Source organism: Triticum aestivum, chromosome 4D, assembly GCF_018294505.1.
Source record: "Triticum aestivum cultivar Chinese Spring chromosome 4D, IWGSC CS RefSeq v2.1, whole genome shotgun sequence".
Classification (NCBI taxonomy): domain Eukaryota; kingdom Viridiplantae; phylum Streptophyta; class Magnoliopsida; order Poales; family Poaceae; genus Triticum; species Triticum aestivum.
Window position 1 is genome coordinate 426,089,388 of NC_057805.1, and position 10,354 is coordinate 426,099,741.

Consider the following 10,354-nt stretch of genomic DNA (forward strand, 5'->3'; position numbering starts at 1 on the left):
GTAACATGACTTGCCCCCATTATCTATCTTTAGGGGGTGTGTGGGTGCGTGTGTGTGTGGGGGGGGGGGACAGAATAACCGCACTGCCCCTCGGTGCATAGTTGTACTAACACATCTTCCTTGTATGGACTTGCCCCCATTATCTATCTTAGGGTTTTCTGGGTGCGTGTCGGGGGGAAACAGAATAACCGCACTGCGTGTAACACCCCAAAAAGTTAACCATGTTTTGTTTATTAAAATTTTGCTAAGAAATTAAATTTTTATTTTTCTGGATTTATTTTTGATCTCAGAACCCCTCTTTTCTTCTAAGTTGTGGAGTTTTCACCCCAAGTGAAAACTTTCCAATTATTATTGGACTTGTTTACCCTCTCAAATAAAACAATTCTTTTATCAGTGGGATTATTTATAATTATTTTTAGCTGAGCTTTATTTCTCTAAAATGGGTTTTCATAAGTTTTAGGGTCCCATTTGCACTGCAACCCTTTGATAAATTCATTTAAAAATCCCACCAAAATTTGGGGATGACATGTGATGTTCCTAGATCACTTTTGTGCAAAAATACCCTTTAGTCATTTGGAGATTTTGAGCTTTTCCCCAAGTTTTCAAATCTGGTCCAGTTTGCACTTTTGCACTACAACCTATTTAAATATTTCTTTAAAACTTCCACCAAAATTAGGGGATGTTAGTAGGAGTATATTATTCAACTTTATGCAAAAACCCACTGGTGTTCTATGGAAAATTTGAGCAAAACATCCTCTTTTGCTCTCTGGTCCAGTTTGGCTTTTTCTACAGCAACTCTAATTTTTGTTGCTCTAATGCCCATAATCTTTCTCCTGCTTATCAACCACCCTGCAAAACCCTTGAGTCCAGGAGAATGGACCTATTGGAGTATTTTTGGTCCATGAAACTATGCCTTTTACTTTCTGTCCAGAAATGGTTTTCTCAAAAACTTGCACTATCAAGTTTCTAGTCTTGACCAACTGACCTGACCACCCTCTTTTGCATCTAGAGAGACACTAGTCTGGAGAGTTTGGCCACCCCAAGAAATGCCTAGGTGCCCTTGGCATTTTGTCAAACACCTTATGTGCATGGTCAGATTTGACATAGCTTTTAGTTTGCACACTGGACCTGCTTGCTTTGCATAACCAGCATGTCTCAGGGCTCTACACTAGTCTATAGCTCCACACTGTTAAACCCCATGTGGATTGGAGCCCTCTGGCATGCCACGACATTTTGCCGAACAACTCGCGTGCGTGCACTGGGCGCGCCCAGAGCACACGTTTTGCACGCGCGCGCACCGAGTCAGCGCGTCCCACTACCATCGCCCCGCGCTCGTTCTGGCCCTTCCCCACTCGCAGCCGACACGCCCCGACTCCTCCCTCGCCGCAGAGCCGCTCCTGGAGCTCCACAGCGCCGCCGTCAGGTCAGCCGTGGCCGCTAGCGGCCGGCCACAGCAGGCCCCTGCCATGGACGGCGCCGCCCGAGCCACAGCCGCTCGCCAGCTCGCCTCTGGAGCAGTCCAAGCTTATCCGCGAGCTCGTCCACTAGTGCCCGTCGCCGCCACGACGTCCTCCAGGCTACAGAATGGCGGTTCGCCGTTCTTATCCACGGCCGCCGTTGGAACCGACTCCGGCCGCCTCTATAAGGAGCCCTCGAGTCCGTCCAGTCCCTCAGGCGACCTCAAGCCACCCCACCTAGCATGCCCATAGCAGGAAATCGACCAGGGAGGGTCTTCTTCCCCATCTCCGGCCAGTACAGCCGCCGCCACCCTCCGGTCCATTCAGTCGCAACCAGAGCCCCCCCGTCTGTATAGCAGCACCATCCTCCTCCCCTCGACCGTGCGGAGCCGCCCAAACCCTCAGCTGCGTCGGGGAACCACCGTAGCCCAAAGCCCCAAACCTCCCAAAGCTGTCGTTCACCGCGGAGCTCGCCGCCGGCGACTCCCTCCATCCCCGCCACCTCCTCGACCACCGGGAGGACCGCCCCGGCCTGGCGGATCCATCCCCGCCATCAGAACCTCGCGAGGAGCCTCCGTTCGCCGACGGCGATCGCCGGAGCTCCGCCTCCGTTCGGCCAGAAGAAAGGAAGGCGGGACGACTGGTCAAACCTGACCAGTGGACCCAAGGGGCCCATTGTCAGTGACCCACGGGTCGGCCCACGCGGGTTAAGTGGAGGCGTAAATCCCAAAGTACGTGTCCTCCTCTCGAAAGCGTATTTCGTCTGAAACGTTTTCGTTTCTGTTTTATTTTAAAAATAGGTTTTTGACTAAACTTTGACTGGCTATATCTTTTTAAATAAAACTCCAAATGAATTAATTCTTGTTCCTACCTCTCTCAAATTCCACCTAGTTTATTTTAAGATTTATTTCAAAAATATCTAGGACAACTTTTTGCGCTATTTTTAAAGTATGTGTTAATTTGAATATTTTCAAAAAAAGGATTTTTGAAGAAGGAAGCAACTTTCAAAAGTGCACCCCCTTGCATACTCTTGAAGGCAAGCATTATGAACCCTGGCATAATATTTTTGTGTGTTGTTTGATACGGTTACAACACCACCTTGACATGGAGCATTCGTTATTTCATGTGACGATACAATCATACGCATGAGTGCATAATGAAGATTCTTTGCTGTTAGAACTGGATATGCTTGTGATAGTAATCATCTTCGTATGCCTTTCATTCCTACCGGAAGGAAGCCGGGAAAGTCTCTGTCTTGGGTAGACACGAGCTTGTCTCTAGTTCCTCGTCAGGACGGTTGTGTCCGGTACGGCATGATGAGGTATGATGAGTGGTGATTCTATCTGTTAATTGAAATATATTTGTTATGCTAATCATACAGGGAATACTTGAACCTCCTGAGTCGGCCGTAGATCGAGTCTTGTTCCAGTAACCCCCATACTTGTTTCATACTACCACTTGTCCCTGCCGCAGGTAGGGTACGGTTCAGTAAGTTGTCAACCCCTTCCTAGCACACACCGTACAGAGAGGCCATGGTGGAAGATACCGGATGCATTCGGTAGGCATGCCACCTGGTCCGGGGGCATGGGTGTTTCCGGTTGGGACCGAGAGGGGGGCACCCCTTAGAGCGCGCGATATAAATTTTGATCCCATGCTACGCGAGGTTGTAGCCTCCCCACTTAGAGTTTTGCTTAACAGGTGTCGTGGGTGATTCCAGACACCGGTAAGTTAGGCTGGTGTGTGCGGTCAGGTGTGTTTTCAATTGAAAGACCGTAGACGGAATTAGTCCCGATGGACTAAAGGAATCCGTTACTCGTGGGTAAAGAGTACACCCTCTGCAGAGGTTAAATCTATTCGAATAGTCATGTCCACGGGTAAGGACTACAGCCTGAGATGGGTCAAGTGTCGGTCTTAGTGTCGGTCTTCGGAGGAGAAACTACTAAACCGGAACATGGATCATGACTTGTGACTTATGATGATTGTGATTATTATTATATTGGACTAACCCTTTTATTACTTGAATTATTGAGTATCCCTGGGACGGTTCTACCTCCTGGATATTCATTGTGATTATTTACTTTATAAGCCCTTTATGTGGTGTCGCTCAGACGCCCGACTGTGGCATGCTTGTTATTTGTTTACTTTATAAGCCCTTTATGTGGTGTCGCTCAGACGCCCGACTGTGGCATGCTTGTTATTTGTTTACTTTATAAGCCCTTTATGTGGTGTCGCTCAGACGCCCGACAGTGGCATGCTTGTTATATGTTTACTTTATAAGCCCTTTATGTGGTGTCGCTCAGACGCCCGACTGTGGCATGCTTGTTATTTGTATACTTTATAAGCCCTTTATGTGGTGTCGCTCAGACGCCCGACTGAGGCACGCTTTCTGTTGTCATCCTTTCGAGGCGTCGCTTCAGACACCCGATCGGTGCATTTTTTTATTTCTATTCTCGGATTGCATATTCATGTTTTATACGAACAACCTGCATGCGTGCATCATGGATTTTGTTAATTTCGTGACTGACATTGTGATCATAGAATATTTCAGAGAATGATTATCATTTGTTATATTATACCCGTGTTCATAATGTTTGCGAGTACATTCAAAAGTACTCACTGGCTTGTCCCTGGCTATTGTCTTGGCCAGATTACCTGCTTGGAGAGGAGCGTTGCGATGACAGCCCCGGAACCTAAGCAACGGTGATAGCAGCCTCGCGAAGATAGGAGTTATCCAGGTCAGCTGTTCCTGTGGGAAATGGAGTCCCATAGACGCTGATGAACCACAAACCGCTTCCGCCATCAACCACTAGAAACCATTTGTTGTACTCTTAGGCCACAATGGTCTTGTACTACATATTTTGTACTTTGCTTGGAATTTCTGTATCAAGTTGGTGCCTCATCAGCTAACAGTAATCCTGGGGCTGGTGAGCACAAGGGCCATTTTCTGGGAAATTAATATCCCGAAAACCGGTCCTGACAAACTTGGTATCAGAGCCAGGCTGACCACTGGCTAATCCTATCTTAGCCAGGTCGAAGAACCTAGGTTAACCCACCCACCAGACCTTAACCTCACCACAACCAAGCTTATCCTACCCGATAGCCCCCACAGTGACCCCGACAGCTTTTGGCAGTCGGTGCCCAACCTATCAGACTAGCCCAGTAAGCAACATGCCCGTGATCGACACCTGAGTTGCCCCATTCGCAAGCATGCGAAGGAAGACTCCGTTTTCTTTATATAAAGGGAACGTTTGCCCCAACAGACAATTAATATTGCCCCACAACACGATATGTCATCCAACCTAGATGCTATACATGAGGCCACTCCGTGACCTTACCAAACATCCCTCACCTTGTGCACTGCCTTCACAGCCATTTGTTTTTTAGGTCGCACCTTGGGATTCATATAAAGACCCCAGATGCCACCCCGGGGGGATTTTATCAAAATAATTGTGGGATTTTGACCACAGTACCATGGGTTTTCCCCAGCCATCCTGGTACAATTCAAATCGAGGGTCACTCTCACCCCCTCGAAATATTGTACAGCCAGGCACACCCCGTAGGTAGACCCAAACCAAGACCCTATGGAAGTTCCCTTCATCGGGAAAATCCATACCCACTCCAACAATGGCAATTAAGATTGCTGCTTATGGAACGGTTACCCATCTTCAACTCATGGTACCCTATGCCAGTGAATGTGGCTATTTTGTTTTCTGAATAGTGCAGCAGCCAGAGAAACCACATCCTTTCCCTACACCTGAGTAGAGAAAAGTCCGACGCTAATTGAGCTGGTGCACTATGTCATCGCTCGAGAGCACTTGACCCAACAAGTGATGGATTTTTCTCCAGACCCTTGCTGTGTAAGACCCTAGTCGCCATTAGCAGATCCCTGAGGGCCAGACTAAGAGAGACGCCTTTTGTGAGTCCCCCATCTGCTCCGAGTAGACGAGAGATATATCCCATTGCAAGGAATATTTTTCCTCGTAACATATAGCTTATTTCCTGAACCGTCAGCACCGCGGTTATATCCGTTTGTGTATCGTTTGACTGCTTGTTGTGATAACTGTGTTGTGCTTTAAAATTTTCTGTATTAGTATATTGCATTGGTTGAAGTTGTTTCTCGTGATAAAATAAAATGGATTGTTTTTAATTATAGCAAACTTCATAGTAAGGTTTTTCTTAAAAGACCACTGCGATAAAAAATGTTTTTCTCAATAAAAATAATTAATTTGCATGCCCTCGCGTTATACGACTCGCGAGACGCATACACTAAATACACGACCGCGCGTTCTTCTATCACCTAATCGATTACCTTGCTAGTACACCACAACTGCACCTTAGTTAGCGATTCTACTGTGACCCCGTCCTATCACGTGTGTGGAGTAACCGCTTTCCATGTTACGATTATCGCATGGTACGAGCAATCCTTTTGGAAAATATGCCCTTAGCAAATATCGAGGACGAGATTTTTCTTAAGGGGGGTAGTGTTGTAACACCCCAAAAAGTTAACCATGTTTTGTTTATTAAAATTTTGCTAAGAAATTAAATTTTTTTTTTCTGGATTTATTTTTGATCTCAGAACCTCTCTTTTCTTCTAAGTTGTGGAGTTTTCACCCCAAGTGAAAACTTTCCAATTATTATTGGACTTGTTTACCCTCTCAAATAAAACAATTCTTTTATCAGTGGGATTATTTATAATTATTTTTACCTGAGCTTTATTTCTCTAAAATGGGTTTTCATAAGTTTCAGGGTCCCATTTGCACTGCAACTCTTTGATAAATTCATTTAAAAATCCCACCAAAATTTGGGGATGACATGTGATGTTCCTAGATCACTTTTGTGCAAAATACCCTTTAGTCATTTGGAGATTTTGAGCTTTTCCCCAAGTTTTCAAATCTGGTCCAGTTTGCACTTTTGCACTTCAACCCAGTTACATATTTCTTTAAAACTTACACCAAAATTTGGGGATGTTAGTAGGAGTATATTATTCAACTTTATGCAAAAACCCACTGGTGTTCTATGGAAAATTTGAGCAAAACATCCTCTTTTGCTCTCTGGTCCAGTTTGGCTTTTTCTACAGCAACTCTAATTTTTGTTGCTCTAATGCCCATAATCTTTCTCCTGCTTATCAACCACCCTGCAAAACCCTTGAGTCCAGGAGAATGGACCTATTGGAGTATTGTTGGTCCATGAAACTATGCCTTTTACTTTCTGTCAAGAAATGGTTTTCTCAAAAACTTGCACTATCAAGTTTCTAGTCTTGACCAACTGACCTTACCACCCTCTTTTGCATCTAGAGAGACACTAGTCTGGAGAGTTTGGCCACCCCAAGAAATGCCTAGGTGCCCTTGGCATTTTGTCAAACACCTTATGTGCATGGTCAGATTTGACATAGCTTTTAGTTTGCACACTGGACCTGCTTGCTTTGCATAACCAGCATGTCTCAGGGCTCTACACTAGTCTATAGCTCCACACTGTTAAACCCCATGTGGATTGGAGCCCTCTGGCATGCCACGGCATTTTGCCGAACAGCTCGCGTGCGTGCGCTGGGCGCGCCCAGAGCACACGTTTTGCACGCGCGCGCACCGAGTCGCCGCGTCCCACTGCCGTCGCCCCGCGCTCGTTCTGGCCCTTCCCCACTCGCAGCCGACACGCCCCGACTCCTCCCTCGCCGCAGAGCCGCTCCTGGAGCTCCACAACGCCGCCGTCAAGTCGGCCGTGGCCGGTAGCGGACGGCCACAGCAGGCCCCTGCCATGGGCGGCGCCGCCCGAGCCACCGCCGCTCGCCAGCTCGCCTCTGGAGCAGTCCAAGCTTATCCGCGAGCTCGTCCACTAGTGCCCGTCGCCGCCACGACGTCCTGCAGGCTACAGAACGGCGGTTCGCCGTTCTTATCCACGGCCGCCGTTGGAACCGACTCCGGCCGCCTATATAAGGAGCCCTCGAGTCCGTCCAGTCCCTCAGGCGACCTCAAGCCACCCCACCTAGCACGCCCATAGCAGGCAATCGACCAGGGAGGGTCTTCTTCCCCATCTCCGGCCAGTACAGCCGCCGCCACCCTCCGGTCCATTCAGTCGCAACCAGAGCCCCCCGTCCGTATAGCACCACCATCCTCCTCCCCTCGATCGTGCGGAGCCGCCCAAACCCTCAGCTGCGTCGGGGAACCACCGTAGCCCAAAGCCCCAAACCTCCCAAAGCTGCCGTCCGCCGCGGAGCTCGCCGCCGGCGACTCCCTCCATCCCCGCCACCTCCTTGACCACCGGGAGGACCGCCCCGGGCTGGCGGATCCATCCCCGCCATCAGAACCTCGCGAGGAGCCTCCGTTCACCGACGGCGATCGCCGGAGCTCCACCTCCGTTCGGCCAGAAGAAAGGAAGGCGGGACGACTGGTCAAACCTGACCAGTGGACCCAAGGGGCCCATTGTCAGTGACCCACGGGTCGGCCCGCGCGGGTTAAGTGGAGGCGTAAAGCCCGAAGTACGTGTCCTCCTCTTGAAAGCGTATTTCATCCGAAACGTTTTCTTTTCTGTTTTATTTTAAAAACAGGTTTTTGACTAAACTTTGACTGGCTATATCTTTTTAGATAAAACTCCAAATGAATTAATTCTTTTTCCTACCTCTCTCAAATTCCACCTAGTTTATTTTAAGATTTATTTCAAAAATATCTAGGACAACTTTTTGTGCTGTTTTTAAAGTATGTGTTCATTTGAATATTTTCAAAAAAAGGATTTTTGAAGAAGGAAGCAACTTTCAAAAGTGCACCCCCTTGCATACTCTTTGTCGGGGATATACCCCGTGGTATGACCTGGCTGGAATTGGCGACTCACCGGTGACCCGCCCGGAGCTTGGCGATTCACAGATAACCTGCCCGATCTTGGCGACTCATTAGTAACCCGGCGGGCGGGTCAGATGGACAACAAGGCCTAAAGCCCAGAAGGTCGGCTCACGTTATGATGGGCCGGATGAAAAGGAAAGGGATGACGAATATTTCCTTTACGAGGAAGCAAGACCCGGACTTGTAATTAACTTGTAAGAGAAGATAGACTAGTCCTAGTCCTACTAGGACTCCACATGTAACCCGCCCCTCTAACTTATATAAGAAGGGGCAGGGCACCCCAAAGAGGGACAAGTAACAAGAAACAATCTCTATGGCTAGAGACCAAGAGCCGGTTCCCGGCGACTCTCCCGTGATCATAATGAGACCTAGCCTCAAACAGCATGTAGGGTTGTTACCGGATGATGTTTCCCGGGGCCCGAAGCTGTCTAAATCCTTGTCTTGTGTTGCGTCTCTCGATTCCGCTCAACCCCTCTCAAGCTACTACAAAGATGCGTTGGCCTCACGACTAAGTCCTCACACTAGGACATCTGCCGTGACAATTCCACGACACTCTTGAAGGCAAGCATTATGAACCCTGGCATAATATTTTTGTGTGTTGTTTGATACGGTTACAACACCACCTTGACATGGAGCATTCGTTATTTCATGTGACGATACAATCATACGCATGAGTGCATAATGAAGATTCTTTGCTGTTAGAAGTGGATATGCTTGTGATAGTAATCATCTTCGTATGCCTTTCATGCCTATCGGAAGGAAGCCGGGAAAGTCTCTGTCTTGGGTAGACACGAGCTTGTCTCTAGTTCCTCGTCAGGACGGTTGTGTCCGGTACGACATGATGAGGTATGATGAGTGGTGATTCTATCTGTTAATTGAAATATATTTGTTATGCTAATCATACAGGGAATACTTGAACCTCCTGAGTCGGCCGTAGATCGAGTCTTGTTCCAGTAACCCCCATACTTGTTTCGTACTACCACTTGTCCCTGCCGCAGGTAGGGTACGGTTCAGTAAGTTGTCAACCCCTTCCTAGCACACACCGTACAGAGAGGCCATGGTGGAAGATACCGGATGCATCCGGTAGGCATGCCACCTGGTCCGGGGGCATGGGCGTTTCCAATTGGGACCGAGAGGGGGGCACCCCTTAGAGCGCGCGATATAAATTTGATCCCATGCTACGCGAGGTTGTAGCCTCCCCACTTAGAGTTTTGCTTAACAGGTGTCGTGGGTGATTCCAGACACCGGTAAGTTAGGCTGGTGTGTGCGGTCAGGTGTGTTTTCAATTGAAAGACCGTGGACGGAATTAGTCCCGATGGACTAAAGGAATCCGTTACTCGTGGGTAAAGAGTACACCCTCTGCAGAGGTTAAATCTATTCGAATAGTCGTGCCACGGGTAAGGACTACAGCCTGAGATGGGTCAAGTGTCGGTCTTAGTGTGGGTCTTCGGAGGAGAAACTACTAAACCGGAACATGGATCATGACTTGTGACTTATGATGATTGTGATTATTATTATATTGGACTAACCCTTTTTATTACTTGAATTATTGAGTATCCCTGGGACGGTTCTACCTCCTGGATAGTCATTGTGATTATTTACTTTATAAGACCTTTATGTGGTGTCGCTCAGACGCCCGACTGTGGCATTCTTGTTATTTGTTTACTTTATAAGCCCTTTATGTGGTGTCGCTCATACGCCCGACTGTGGCATGCTTGTTATTTGTTTACTTTATAAGGCCTTTATGTGGTGTCGCTCAGACGCCCGACTGTGGCATGCTTGTTATTTGTTTACTTTATAAGCCCTTTATGTGGTGTCGCTCAGACGCCCGACTGAGGCACGCTTTTTGTTGTCGTCCTTTCGAGGCGTCGCTTTAGACACCCGATCGGTGCATTTTTTATTTCTATTCTCGGATTGCATATTCATGTTTTATACGAACAACCTGCATGCGTGCATCATGGATTTTGTTTATTTCGTGACAGACATTGTGATCATAGAATATTTCAGAGCATGATTATCATTCGTTATATTATACCCGTGTTCATAATGTTTGCGAGCACATTCAAA